This window comes from Kogia breviceps, chromosome 16 (assembly GCF_026419965.1).
Source record: "Kogia breviceps isolate mKogBre1 chromosome 16, mKogBre1 haplotype 1, whole genome shotgun sequence".
Taxonomy (NCBI): domain Eukaryota; kingdom Metazoa; phylum Chordata; class Mammalia; order Artiodactyla; family Physeteridae; genus Kogia; species Kogia breviceps.
The window spans coordinates 15,942,669-15,957,821 of record NC_081325.1 but is presented as its reverse complement, the minus strand read 5'-3'; the positions used below and the strand labels follow the sequence as shown (position 1 = coordinate 15,957,821).

General features: G+C 45.6%; 1 protein-coding gene across 3 annotated transcripts in view; it reads left to right on the top strand.

Annotated features, from left to right (window-relative positions):
- LOC136792765 (uncharacterized) overlaps window positions 1–15,153 on the top strand; it is a 439,122-nt gene that overhangs the window by 3,392 nt on the left and 420,577 nt on the right. The window contains exon 1 of one of the 3 annotated variants that reach the window (XM_067016229.1): window positions 10,690–10,993. The exons of the other annotated variants lie outside the window; for them this stretch is intronic. The gene's annotated coding sequence lies outside the window, so the exon portion shown is untranslated. Of the gene's footprint in view, window positions 1–10,689; window positions 10,994–15,153 lie in introns of those variants that run through there. 3 annotated transcript variants of the gene reach the window in all.

The window sequence follows — 15,153 nt, the reverse complement described above, 5'->3', positions numbered from 1 at the left end:
TGGGGACTTTCTTCTGGTTTGATCCAAGTATTCTTTCCTGAGCTAGGGTACAGCCTCAGATCCTTCTCAGCACAGGTCTTCGGGACGTCCCTGATGACTGGTCCCAGTGGCAAGCAAGATGCAGTGCGGTGTAGTGGCTGCGAACATAACCAGACTCCTGTGTCTTATCCCCGCTCTGGCATTCACTGCCCGAGTGGCCTTGGGTGATTTCCCCAACCGTGTCTCGGCTTCTGCATCCAAAACCTAAGGATGGCAATAGACCTCACGTCACAGGGTTGCTGTCATAACAGAGAGAGAGCACTTAGTGCCTGGTGCAGAAAGTGTTCCATAAACATTAGCTGCTATTTTAATGCAGCGTGAGGTCTCTTGTCAGATAGTCTAGTCAGTCTCCCAGGTACTCTCACTGGGAAACCTTGAAGGCAGAGCCCCACGTTTATTGTTGAAGGCATCATTGAATTGAATCGCGGCAGCAGGGGAGATGTTGCTGTAGTGGGAGACTGAGCATCTAGCTACTCCTTTCTCTTTCTCTCTCGCCCCCTCTCTGCCTCTTCTGACTCCTCGTTGGTCAAGCTCTTCTTTTTTTTCGCAGGGCAGTGCCGATCTTTACATCTGAATTTCAGTCTTGGAAAGGCTTTGGCAGTGGCTGGGTTCAACTGTTTCACCTGCAGGTGTCTCAGGAGCTGGGGGGCCACTTGGCACGGGTGTCTCCAGGATGATGGCCAAGGAGCCTTTGGTGGAGGCACTGCTTTCCTCCCCTCTCCTTGGGACCATGGAAAACCACTGGGTCCCACCACCCCCAGTTTGGTGATTCAGAAACACTTAACCAGTCCACCTAACGGACCCCTGAGGGAGGGTACAGATCAGCCAAGTGCATCCTGGCCACCAGTGGGCCCCTGATCTTTTAGTCAGCTGACCCTCAAGGGCTCCACCAACACTGAAACGTAAAGAAATCCACATTGCTGTTTTAGGGAAAATAAGTGGAGTCATTGGGCTGGCCGCACGGAGTGTTGGCTAAGTGCTCTGGAGCCGGAAGACCTAGGTTCAAATGTTGCCCCTGTCACTCTCCAGCTGGATCTTCTTGAAGAAATCACTTAATTCCTTTCTGACGCGTGCTTCAAAGGTGAAGCAGGACCAGTAACAGTGTTTACCGTGCTAAGTGATACAGGGTTAAAAGGAATAACGCTTGTGCGGTGAGTAATGCTGCAGTGGGCGTCAGATCTTCCATCTTCGCCCGTTTCCTCTCAGTCTTCAGTCCCTCTTCTGCACCTCCTCTTCCCTAACCCGGCTTGACAGGGTAAAGGCTTACGTTCCTTCAGTATTAAAAATAGTCATCTGGAACGCTTGTTGAAAAATGCAGACTCTCGGGCCCCAAGCCCTAAGATCCTAATTCAGTTGGTCTCAGGCAGTGCCAAGGAATCTGCATTGTTGATGAAACGTTCTCTGGGATTCTTTTCTGTGCTATGAGGGTCATCCTTCCAGAAACTTTTCTCTAAGGAGTATTTTTTTTTTTTAAATTATTTATTTATTTATTTATTTTTGGCTGCGTTGGGTCTTCATTGCTGCGCACGGGCTTTCTCTAGTTGCGGCGAGCGGAGGCTACTCTTCGTTGCGGTGCGCGGGCTTCTCATTGCGGTGGCTTCTCGTTGTGGACCACGGGCTCTAGACACGCGGGCTCAGTAGCTGTGGCTCGTGGGCTCTAGAGCGCAGGCTCATATACAATTCGACATATGTGTATATTGCGAAGTGATCACCTCAGTAAGTTTCGTTAACATCCATTACCTCACACAGTTACAGAATTTTTGTGTGTGTGATGAGAACTTTTAATATCTGCTCTCTTAACAACTTTTAAATAGACAATACAGTGTTGTTAACTACCTGCATGATATTGCCCAAATAGGACCCCTGGGCACCACTGCCACTGTAGCTACTGTGAAATTAACCAAACAAGGAGGCTGGTCGTCCCTGGTGGCGCAGTGGTTGAGAGTCCGCCTGCCGATGCAGGGGACGCGGGTTCGTGCCACGGTCCGGGAGGATCCCACATGCCGCGGAGCGGCTGGGCCCGTGAGTCGTGGCCGCTGGGCCTGCGCGTCCGGAGCCTGTGCTCCGCAACGGGAGAGGCCTCAACAGTGAGAGGCCCGAGTACTGCAAAAAAATCCAAAAAACCGCCCCCAAAAACCAAGGAGGCTGTTAGATTGAGGAGGCCGTGATGCCTGCCAGCCTAAATCTGTCAACGCCTCGAGGTTACAAATCAAAACACTAAGGACCACCCATCACGAACAGCCAATCAGGCTTTACGCTGTAGCCAATCAAATAATTCCCTTGCTTTGCTTCTACTTTTTCTCTGTAAAAGTCTCTCCCCAGCTCCTACCACTTCTGGTCTGGCCCTGCCCACTTCAAGTAGATTTGCCCAAATAAACTCTTTAACATTTTAAATTTGCCGCAGTTTGTCTCTTAACACTACCCTAACCCAAGTCATCTTTACCTCCTGCCTGGTTTATTTTATGGTCTCTTACTTGGTCACCCTTGTCACCAAGAAGGAGCTTTTATTTTATTTTACGTATTTCATTCTGTGGCCATGTGCTGCGCGGCGTGTGGGATCCTAGTTCCCCCACCAGGGGTGGAACCCACGCCCCCTGCCGTGGGAGCGGGAAGTCTTAACCACTGGGCCGCCAGGGGAGTCCCAAGAACGGGCTTTTAAATGTGTCAGATCATGTTAGCCCTGTTCACTTAGAACACACACGCACTCTGTCTCTCCGTGTCTCCGCCCCGGATCTCTCACCCGAGCCTCAGAGCCCAGCGACCTGGGCCTTGCTGGCTCTGGAGATCCGCTTTTGCTGGACCTCTCTCTGCCGTGCCTGGCCGCCAGGTCCCGACGTGACTGGCTTCTGGTTTTTCAGCACAGAGATGGAAGAATCGGGTAGAGCCCACCCCGAGCCCCTTTCTCTTCAGGGAAGCTGCGTTTAGGCTTTGCGCTGTTGGTGCTGGGGATTACTGTGCTGGTGGAGGTCTCTATGAGCTGCATGTGGCCTTGTGATCAACCCTCCCTCCATCCGAGGTGAGAGGGGTTTATGCCGTGAGCGGGCTACTGATTTACTTCCATTTGGAAACTGATTCAAAGTCCTCATTATGAATGCAAGCCTGGCCTCCGACTCAGAGTAGACGTCTCACAATCTCTTTTCTGGGTTTCAGAAAGATATGGAAAAGCTCCTGAAACCTGGAAGGGACCCTTGATGACATCTAGCCTAGTGCTTATAATTTCTTCTATGAATATGTAAAAAAAGGAGCTTTCTGCTTTACGGGTATGAGGCCCAGTGAGGTGGGTCCACCTGCCCAAGGTCATCTGCTTTCCTTGGGCTTCGGCCAAGTAGCGACTTCACCTACTGTTAGAACTCGGCTCTCTGGAAGGATGAGGGTCCAGCCTGTCCAGGAGCCATGGGCCCTGCAGCAGGGCCGGATCCCCCAGGGCAGGGCAGCCAGAATCACTACTGGGGAGAGGGAGAAAGAGGACGGGAGAGGACCAGAGCCGGCAGAGAGAGGAGAGGGATGCTAGCAGGGAGGGCGTGGAGGTAGAGGTGGGAGAGAGTCGGGGGGCGGGGGGAGAGGGGCTCGGGAACGTGAATTTCCCATCTGCAGGCACAATCTGCCTTTGAAGGGTAAACACTTTGGCAGGAGTCTGGCTGCTGAAGATCCAAGATAGTAGCTGCCCGCCTCTTAGCATTTTAGAGTAAGTTCCTTCACTCTCTTATCTTCTTAATTTCACAGCAAACAATGGGCTATTGACTGAGCTTTCAGAGCTGTGGGTGTTCTCAGAGGGAGGCCGGCCAGAACACTGACATCTCCAGCTTTTGCTCCAACTCCCAAATCGGGCTCCATCTATCAGAAATATGAAACCCCAGAACCTCCCTCCTCCTCACTTCTTTACCTTAAGGCACAGGCAACTGGGAAAGAGAATCTTGGGCGCAGGGTGTGTTGCGTGTGTGTGTGTGTGCACATGCATGCCTGTCGGTGTGAGTGGCTGTGTGTGCGTGAGTTTGTGTGCGTTTGCGGTGAGGGTGTGTAAGTGGAGGACAAGGTGCATCTACCTGGTCAGAGATGTCAGCGCTTCCCACGCACACCTTTCCTAAGGCAGGACTGCGCCGAGGTGAAGGGGTGTGGGCTGGAAAACGAGAAAGCTTATCAAGCCTTTTCTTGGAGGGGCAAGGTAAAGCTCCAGGGTCCTTTTCTTCCCACGTCCGGAGAGCCAAAGAAATGGGCTCCCAAAGCTTTCGTGCCCGTGTGCACATGGACCCTTGGCGAGGACACTGACCTCAGCGTTCTGGGATGTCTGCCCTCCAAGTACACGCAGGAGTTAGCATGGTGCCCGGCACTTTGATAGGAACCAGCTGAGAAAGGGTGTCCTGGGACTGCTCTTCAGAGAAGGACCTTCAACCTTGGTTGGACAGCTCAGCTTTTGCTTCTGACGGGGTTCAGGACACACTCCCCCCCCCCGAGTATGGCACCTTGGCACATGGAATGTTACCAGCTGAAGGAACATGAGAAATGGCATGTGCGTGAAGACCTTCCCCGGAAGCAGGTCATCAAACCCTCATGTGACAGATGCCGTCCCAGTACCTGGAGGAAAGGCACATCCTTATCTTCAAAGAAGACCACGGCGGGGGGGACACAGAGGAATTTGAACGAACAGGTCTTGCTCCGTTTCCTTCTTGCTCAGTTTATCCGCTTTGTTCTTCTCTTTCCAGGACTCGCCACTGTTCAGCAAACGGGCACAAAAACCCTCAGGTTTAACCATTTCCTTGGGTCTTCATTTCCGTATGAAAGCTCCCGTGTCATATAAAACTTATACTGAATACACTTGTATGCTTTTCTCTTGTAATCTGTCTTTAATCTGTTACAGGCGTTCCACTTAAGAACTTAAAAGGGTAGAGGAATGCCTCCCCAGCTCCAATTTCCCTCCTGGGTGAGTCCCTCTCCTTGGAGATAAGGCTGTTGGCAATAATCTCAACTTGCAGTAGAATATCCTGCGTGTTCCCCAAAGATCGAACAGTTTAACTGTTAAGCTTCCTTGCCCCTGTCCTCCTGACATTGGCTATCCTGAGGTGAAATATGGGAGTCCACTGACGGCTTTTATTCCTGCATGGATATGGGATGACAGAAGTGTTTGTTTCGCTGGGTTTTCAATCAGAACACGAAAAGGCCAGCTAGATCACTGTGTCACTGCCTCCATTTCTGGATCCTGGTGATGGAAATTCCTTGGGAATGTTTTGGAGGCTAGTGTGTGCTCACTGGCCTTCCCATCCAGGCCACAAAGCAGGGTTCGCCTCTGCACTTTTCTCCTAGAAGCATGCCTTGGCATGGGCAGCACCACATCCGAACACACCAGGACAGGTTTCTGCTTTCTGCCGAGGTGGAGATACAGAGACTGGATTTACTCCCTCATCTAGAGCTGCTACGACGTTGGATAAAATATATGAACAAGACAGTGGACAACAGGCAGTGAAAACCTGCAGTCCCTGTGAGATGAGAAACAAATGAGGTGAGTCCTGTAATTGCCCAGCTTGCTGCCTCGAGAGAGTTCCAGACCACAGGGCATCACAGCCCAGAGAAGGAGAGGAGAGAGCTGCAAAGAGAGAGCGCCTTAGGGACCTGCAGACGCTCCCTGCGTGTACTTAGCAGAGTAGAGATCTACACAAGGCCAAGGCGGGAGTCTCCCGAGAGAGGACTGGAGCAAAGAGTGCCGACACCCACACAGGGCAGGTAGTGGTGCCTGCTCCCACCAGAGAGACTGGAAAAATCTCATGATACCTGGAGCACTGGGGAGAGTACTTGGGAAGGTCTTGCCTTGGACTTCACCAGAATTAATAGCTTTTTCTCTTTGAAAGACTGTTTAGAGAAGGAAAAGCCAGGCCACGGAGTGGGAGAGAGTATTTGTAAAGCACGTATTTAACAAAGGACTTGTATCTAGAATATATAAAGAACCCTCCAACCCAACATTTAAAAAATGAACAACCCCATTAAAAAATGGGCAAACGCTGGGCTTCCCTGGTGGCGCAGTGGTTGAGAATCCGCCTGCCAATGCAGGAGACACGGGTTCGTGCCCTGGTCCGGGAAGATCCCACATGCCGCGGAGCAACTAAGCCTGTGAGCCATGGCCGCTAGGCCTGCGCGTCCGGAGCCTGTGCTCCGCAACGGGAGAGGCCACAACAGTGAGAGGCCTGCATACCGCAAAAAAAAAAAAAAAAAAAAAAAAAAATGGGCAAACTCTTTTAACAGACACTTCATTGAAGAGGTCGCTCACCATCGTTAGTCATATGCAGGCGATGCAAATAAAACCACACTGGGGTACCACTCTCCTCCTGTTAGAGGGGCTACAGTTATAAAGACTGTTCATTCCAAGGGTCGACAAAGTTGTGGACACATTGGAACTCTCCTACCCTGCTGGTGGGAATGCAGAAAGATGCAGCCACTTGGGAAAGCAGTTGATCAGTTTCTTAAACAGTTAAGGAGACATTTACCATCTGATCCAGCTTTTCCACTCCTGGGAATTTACTCAAGAGAAATGAAAGCATATGTCCATCTGTATTAGTTTCCTAGGGCGGCCATGACAAAGAACTACAAACTCGGTGGCTTAAAAACATCAAAAACATATTATTGCATATTTCTGGAGGCTAGAATCTGAAATCAAGGTGTCGGTAGGGCCAGCCTCCCTCTGAAAGCTGGAGGGGAATCCTTCCTCGCCTCTTCTTAGCTTCCAGTGATTTGTTGGGGCTCAGGCATTCCTAAGCTTGCAGCTGCATAACACTAGTCTCTGCTTTCGTTGTCACATGGTGTCCTCCCCGTGTCTCTGTCTTCACATGGCCATCTTCATGTGAGGGCACTAGTCACATTGGATTAGGGACCCGCCTACTCCCGGGTGACCTCATCTTTATTTATTTATTTAATTGGAGTATCGTTGCTTTACAATGTTGTGTTAGTTTCTGCTGTGCAGCAAAGTGAATCAGCGATATGTATACATATATCCACTCTTTTTTAGACTTCCTTCCCATTTAGTTCACCACAGATCATTGAGTCGAGTTCCCTGTGCTATACAGTAGGCTCTCATTCGTTATCTATTTTATATATAGACCGCATGTTTAATTACATCTGCAGTGACCCTTCTAAATAAGGTCATTCTGAAGTTCTGGGGATTAAGACTTCAGCATATCCTTTATTGGGGCACATGATTCAACGCATCACACCATCCAAAGATCTGAACAAAACTATTAGTAGCAATTTTATTTATAATAGTCGAAAATGGAAATAATGCAAATGGCCACCAACAGGTTAATGGATAAAAACAAGTTGTGGTGTATTTATACATTAGACTATGACTCGGCAATAAAAGGCATAAACTATTAATACAGGCAAAAACATGGATGAATATTAACAAAATTGTACTGAATGAAAAGAGGTCAATCAAAAAAAGAAGATATACTGTATGATTTCATGTAAATGAAATTCTACAGAATGTAAACTAATCTATTGTGACTGAGAGCAGATAAAGTGTTGCCTGGGGACAGCGTCAATGGTTTCCTGGATATATACCGTATGAGTTTCCTATTGCTGCTGTAACAGATTACCACAAACCTAGTGGCTTAAGTGTATTCTCTTATAGTTGTGGAAGTCAGGAGTGTGAAATGAGCCTTATGGGACTAAAATCAAGGTGTTGGCGGGACCGTTTCTTGTGGAGGCTCTAAAAGGGAACCTCCTCCAGCATCTTGAGGCTGCCCTCATTCCTTGGCTTGTGGCTGCATCACCTCATCTTCTCCTAACTTAGGTCTTCCTGCCTTCCTCGTATGGAGACCCTTGTGATTACATTGGTCTCATGTGGATAATCCAGGATTATCTCCCCATCCCAAGATCCTTAAGTTAATCACATCTGCAAACTCCCTTCTACCGTGCCGGGTAACATATTCACAGGTTCTGGGGATTAGGATGTGGACATGATTCACATAGAGATTTGTCCAAACTTTCAGTTGTATACTTTAACATGTGCAGTTTATTGTATATCAATTATATATCAATAAAGCTGTTAAAAAAACAAAACCAAGGGCTTCCCTGGTGGTGCAGTGGTTGAGAGTCCGCCTGCCGATGCAGGGGACACGGGTTCATGCCCCGGTCTGGGAAGATCCCACATGCCATGGAGCGGCTGGGCCCGTGAGCCATGGCCGCTGAGCCTGTGCGTCCAGGGCCTGTGCTCCGCAATGGGAGAGGCCACAACAGTGAGAGGCTCACATACCCCCCCCAAAAAACAAAAAACAAAAAACAAAAAACAAACAAACAAAAAAAACAAAACCAAAACTAAGCCTAATCAATTACTTTGATTTAAAAAAACGCCACAAGAGTCTGCTGCATTCCATCAGCCTGCCAGGGCTCTTTGCTCTCCTCCTGGTCATTGCTGAGACGAGCAAGGCTTGGTCCAGAAGGTCAGGGCTCCTCCAGGGAAATGTGCTTCGGCTTCTGGCAAATGACTCTTCAAGCCTGGCTTGTTGGTGTCACCAGGGCACCCAAGAGGGGCACAGCTGGGGGCGTGCTCTGCGGAGCGCCTGCTGTATTTGTATGCTGATGAATCAAGGTAAAGCGAGGGATAATAATCAGAGAAGGGCAGCCAGTGTGTTCTGTGCCTGGCACGCTGGTCCATTCATATCTGCTCCAGTTGACGTTTCCAGTCTTACTTCCTGTTTCCCTACATGACACTGGATTCAAAGGGGTTAACGAAATTGCTCCTGATTGTGTAATTAGGAAGGCAAGGGCAAAGGACTCAGTACCTCGGTCTCCAAACCTTGTGATTATCTCACAGCCACATCCACGGGAGGGTGTTAGGAGCTGAGGATGTGATGAAGAGCCTGGGGTCTTCTGCTGTGCTGACAGGGAGAAGTTGTCTCTTTCTCTAGTGAGGGCTGCTGTCAGCCTGGACCTCAGACACTTCTCTGCCTGTCACTGCCTATACAGCTAACTTTATTCCTGGCCGAGAGAATGATTCTTCTACCAGCATGCTCACGTCCACATGGGGCAGAGATTTAAAAATGGCTACCTCAATTTCTTTTTCTTTCTTCCTTCCCTCCCTCCCTTCCTTCCTTCCTTCCTTCCTTCCTTCCTTCCTTCCTTCCTTCCTTCCTTCCTTCCTTCCTTCCTTCCTTCCTCCCTCCCTCTTTTATTGGTATATACTTGACATATAACATTATATTAGTTTCAGGTGTACAACATAATGATTTGATATTTGTATACATTTTGAAATGATCACTACAATAAGTTTAGCTGACATCCATCGCCTCACATAGTTAACAGAATTTTTTTCTTGTGATGAGAACCTTTAAGATCTACTCTCTTAGCAACTGTCAAATGTGCAATGCGGTATTATTAACTATAATCACCATGAATTATTTATTTTATAACTGGAATTTCATGCCTTTTGACCCCCTTCACCCATTCACCTCCTTTGAGGCAGGGCAGGGTGGGAAGGACATGCCTTTCCCGGTTGAGGGAAGAGCTGCTCTCAGCCCCCTCTCCTCAGGACCATCCTGGCTGCAGCTGTAACTCTGCTCTCGGCTGCCCTGCTGCTGGGAATAGCTTTCTTGCTCTCTGCTGGGCACACGGAAGACTGGTGTGTGTGTGTGTGTGTGTGTGTGTGTGTGTGTGTGTGTGTGTGTGTGTGTGTGTGTGTGTTTAGGCTGGAAAGCTAAAAGTCAGAAGTGGATTGACAAGATACCCAAAGTCAAAGGCTCCACAGTTCCACAGTGCTTTCCCCCATCCTTGACCTGCCTGGGCTGGTAGACCCTGGTAGGCACAAGGGGACTGGCTGTGTATGTCCTGTGTCCTCTAGGCTGAAGTCCCTGTGAAGAGGGAGGTCCATGAATATTCTCCTCCCTCTGTACCCCGCATGGGGGCAGAGAGACCCTGTGCTGGGCTATGCGTGAGGCGTATACACTATATATGTATGTGTGTATGGAAGGAAGGAATCTTGGCTTGAAAACATTTTTTTTATTGGCAAAGATAGCACTTCTCCTAAAGGAGACGGCAGAATTTGCCTAACTAAGCCTCCAGAGGAAAATATAACAGAGAGTGTGAAAGAAATCCATGTTCAAACATTGGCAAGTGTGAAACATTCAAGAATTCTTGTGTGAACATCATATTGTCAGAGCAAAATTAAATTAAGCTGGTCTCTGGCAAGTGTTGGGAATGAACACAGAATCGGAGCAAGCTGATGGAGACTGCTCTGACATTTCTGCAAGAAGGCAGACAGAGTGCAATCGGGCGAAAACCAGGAAAGCTGAGGGCTGGGTTCTTCAGTTAATTAATGCCCAGAAACTTGACTGCTTTGTGTCCCAAGGGTCCCAAGGAGCTGCCAAAAGAATTGGCATTTTCTTCCCCTCCACGACTCAATCACGGGCAGAGTAGGAATTCAGTTCATTTCAAAAATATTTATCGAGCGTCCCTATAACATGTGTTGGACAAACTATTGTTCTAGGCATTGCAGGGGATGGTCCCACCTCCTTCATACAGTCTACAGTCTACAGATGTGAATGCAACTTACTAGAATCCAAGGCAACGTGAAACCAATGCTCCGTGGGAGGTGTAAGCCAAGTGCCAGGGAATGCGGGGTTCAGAGTGATAAATTCTGATAGAATCGCCTTTGTGGGGTCGGGATGGAGTTGGAGAACACTTCGCAGAAAAGAAGCAGGCATTTGAGCTGACTCCTGAGGCAAGTAGAATTTGTAGAGATCAGGCTGTGGCTCTTTGGCTCGCAGTTTGCTCTCCAGTGGGGACGGTTCTGGCTGGGCCGTGATGCTGAGGACCAGCTGAGGACAACTTGCTCAGAGCAGCCACCGCTCCCCACAATTGGCCCCCACTGGCATCAGCTCTTCTCATGACTGGTGGCACACCTGAGCACCTGCCCACACCTCCGGGTCCCAGCCAGGTGCCCCAGGAGCCTCTGCACACTGTTCTCATTGCCAGGGTCAGTAACTGCTGTTTGTCCGAAGTTAGGAGCTCAGTCGGTGTTGCCTGATGAGACTGAAGCTCTTCTGGGCACTTCCTGAGTCGTTCACAGTGGATTATCTTCCTTGGTATCTTAAATTATCCAAAGCAGCTTATCTGAGAATGTAAAACTACTTACCGGATGCTAGAATTTTTGTTGGAGATGCTTTGAACCTGTGGATCTCTTTGGGAAGAACTGACATCTTCACAACATTTATGTGGTTATTTGTTTTCTCTTTATGTCCTATAAATCATTCTATTTTTCATGGAGCTATACTTACATATTTTGTGCATTGCTGTTATTGTGAATTAGATAATTTTTTCATTATGTTTTCCAATTCTGTTTGTATGTATATATTTATGATAATAAATATATACATTTATGATAATATATAAAAACATTGTTATTTGATAATATATAAAAAACATAAAAGCTGTTGAACTTTTATTTTGATTTTCTGTTTTTGTTCATGTGTATGTGCATGTGCGCTTTGTTTTATTTTTATATAGATAGTTATACATTGGAAAGAAATTTTATTTCTTTCTACTTATTATGCATCTGCTTTGTTTGTCTCACGTCTTCTAGTACTGGCTAGAAAATATAAATATATACACACACATATATGGATTTTAAATACGGAGAAAAGAATTGTCTTTGTGTATCCGTTATTTATTTGTCTGTTGATTTTTATAAGAGTGCCCATAGCATTTCATTTTTAATTAAAATATTCACTATTGATCTAAGAAATTTTATTATTTGGAATGTTAAGGTAGTATCTTCTTTTTTTCTTTAATATCTTTATTGGGGTATAATTGCTTTACAGTGGTGTGTTAGTTTCTGCTTTATAACAAAGTGAATCAGTTATACATATACATATGTTCCCATATCTCTTCCCTCTTGCGTCACCCTCTCTCCCACCCTCCCTATCCCACCCCTCTAGGTGGTCACAAAGCACCGGGCTGATCTCCCTGTGCTATGTGGCTGCTTCCCACTAGCGATCTATTTTACATGTGGTAGTATTTATAAGTCCATGCCACTCTCTAACTTTGTCCCAGTTTACCCTTCCCCCTCCCTGTGTCCTCAAGTCCATTCTCTATGTCTGCATCTTATTCCTGTCCTGCCCCTATGTTCTTCAGAACCATTTTTTTTTTTTTTAGATTCCATATATATGTGTTAACATATGGTATTTGTTTTTCTCCTTCTGACTTACTTCACTCTGTATGACAGACTCTAGGTCCATCCACCTCACTACAAATAACTCAATCTTGTTTCTTTTTATGGCTGAGTAATATTCCATTGTATATATGTGCCACATCTTCTTTATCCATTCAACTGTCGATGGACACTTAGGTTGCTTCCATGTCCCGGCTCTTGTAAATAGAGCTGCAATGAACATGTGGTATATGACTCTTTTTTTTTTTTTATTTTTTTATTTTTAAATTTTTTTTGCGGTACGCAGGCCTCTCACTGTTGTGACCTCTCCTGTTGCGGAGCACAGGCTCAGCGGCCATGGCTCACGGGCCCAGCCGCTCCGCGGCATGTGGGATCTTCCCGGACCGGGGCACGAACCCACGTCCCCTGCATCGGCAGGCGGACTCTCAACCACTGCGCCACCAGGGAAGCCCATATGACTCTTTTTGAATTATGGTTTTCTCAGGGTATATGCCCAATCGTGGGATTGCTGGGTTGTATGGTAGTTCTGTCTTTAGTTTTTTAAGGAACCTCCATACTGTTCTTCATAGTGGCTGTATCAATTTACATTCCCACCAACAGTGCAAGAGGGTTCCTTTTTCTCCACTTAAGGTAGTATCGAATTCTTAGTTTGCTAAGTACTTCTTTTTCAGAATTCAGGTTCTTAAATGTTAGGTATCTATTGAAAAAATTATACTATTTTTCTCCCATGTCCTTGAAGTGATGTGTTATATAAATTGATTTACAAATATTTAACTACCTGCACATTCACAAATTAGCCATATTGGGTCATTTTGCTGTTGTCATGTAGCTGCACTAGATTTATTATTTTGTTTAGATTTTTTATATCCATATTATAATTGGGTTTGATCTGCAGATTTCTATTTTGTGTTCTCTTTGTTAGGCTATAGAATCTGGGTTATGGTAGAGTCATAAAATGAATGGAGAAGTTTATCAGAATTTTCTGTGGGACTGAATATAGCACAAGTAGTATTTATTTGAAAAAAAAATATATAATTTGCCTGTAAAACTAACTGATCAATCACAGCTTTTTGGGAAGGTGGTTCTCTGATGACAGTGTCCATTTCTTTCATGCTTATCTGTCTCTTAAAATGTCCCACTTCTTGATTCAACATATCATCGCAGTAAACCATCCATTTCAGAGTTATTAGCAGAGTTACCATAGTTTTCATGTAATAAAATAACTTCTTCAAAGCTCTCTTGCCAGCCATTCCTAATTTTACATATTTGTACTAACTTTTTTTTTCAGTTAGACTTCTGAGAAATCTATGCACTTTATTGTTTCAGATACCATGTGGCCGGTTTTTAAAATTTTACTATTTATATAACACGTTAGTTACATTGCACTATGACAAAACTTGTGGAATTGAATTGATATCAATTAATTGCCCCTGGAACTTAACATCAATTAATTCATATTAATTTCTCTAGCAGGAGGCAATTTTCAGTCAGTAGTTAGAATCAGAATAAGGAGACCGTAAATAGTTCTCCTTGGAGAGGCAGTAGAGCTGTCAGCAGCAGGTAGAGCTATAGAAGGAATAGTGAGAAGAGAGTGCACACCCAGGTAAAGTACAAAATAGTGGGCACTGATACAAGTTTTAGGCTGAACAGGGTAGTTGAGTTCATGTAGGTGATGTGTCTTTTACTTCCCCTTTCTTCACTCCTTACTCTAACACTTTTCAAGTCTCCTTAAGTCTGGAATCTGATATTTGTTCTTCCCCTTTATCCTTCACTCCTTCTTTAGGCTTGAACTTTGTCTCCGGACCAGGTTTTTGGTAGCCATAGCTAATCGTTGCTTCAGAACAGGAAGCTAGCTTTCCTCAATTTGCTAAACTTGTTCCATTTTTGCGTTCACATTATTCCACAGAAAAATGGATTTTTCTATAAAAATGACAATTGGCAACTTACCCTGAGTTTTTGAACTTCATTGAAAAACAATTTAAAAAAAATATTTAAATGATGGTGAGAGACACTTAGCAAGGCAAGACTTTCTCCTTTTCCTCTCATTGATTAGTTTTAGGATACGTAAATGGTAACTAATTTGAATGATTAAGAAATCAGACATGAGAGCAGGACTCAAATGTTATTCATATCTTTTAAAACTGAACATCCTTGTTGAACAAGTCTGGTGTTTCTGATAAAATGGGTCTTTACATTATATCCTTTGAGAGAGTTAAACCCTCTCAAGTTGCTAAGTTTTCAACCAAGCCATTGGTTACTTAATGAAAACCATAGAACCACTGGCAAATTTCTAAGAGAATTCCTGATCTTTAGTTTGCTTCTTTTATGAGAAAAAGAAGAAAATCAAATATTAGAAATGTTAATTCTCTATTTCACCTACCATTTTTCTTAGGGGGAGATGCCAGGCATGGTATTTTATAATGTCATCAAGGAAACACTGTGTATCTAGATCCCTGTTTTCTGTGAAACGTGACCAGAGAAAACTGAGCATTATTTCTATCTTTGTGACAAAGATTAGGTAGTTGTCATTTTTCACAACTTTCTCTCTGTACCTCGGAAATGGTATTGCTGGAACTGGCATTGGAAGAGTTAAGCCACACACAGGTTCACTTTCTACATCAGTCTGGTTGAGTGAGTTCTCTGACATGTTACACACTGTTGTGAGGGGGTGACAGAGGGGTAAAGAATATGTCATCCTTTGCCAGAATAATTGGGTGTTTAAAACATCTTCCAAGACGTTCTCTGCTCTGTTTTATATGCCCGGTTAAGAACTCTGCTCCAAGAGAAACAAATTTGAAGATGATCCATGAAGTGAAATTCTACCCCAGTGCCTCTTCTCCTACTTTAATGAGAAAAACTATTCTGCATTCAGATGATATCCAAACATTTCACATGTACATGTCTTTGCCCTCACTGACCACGATGAAGAGAAAGCTCTCTTTAAGGCCAGTGGTTCTCAAACTTGA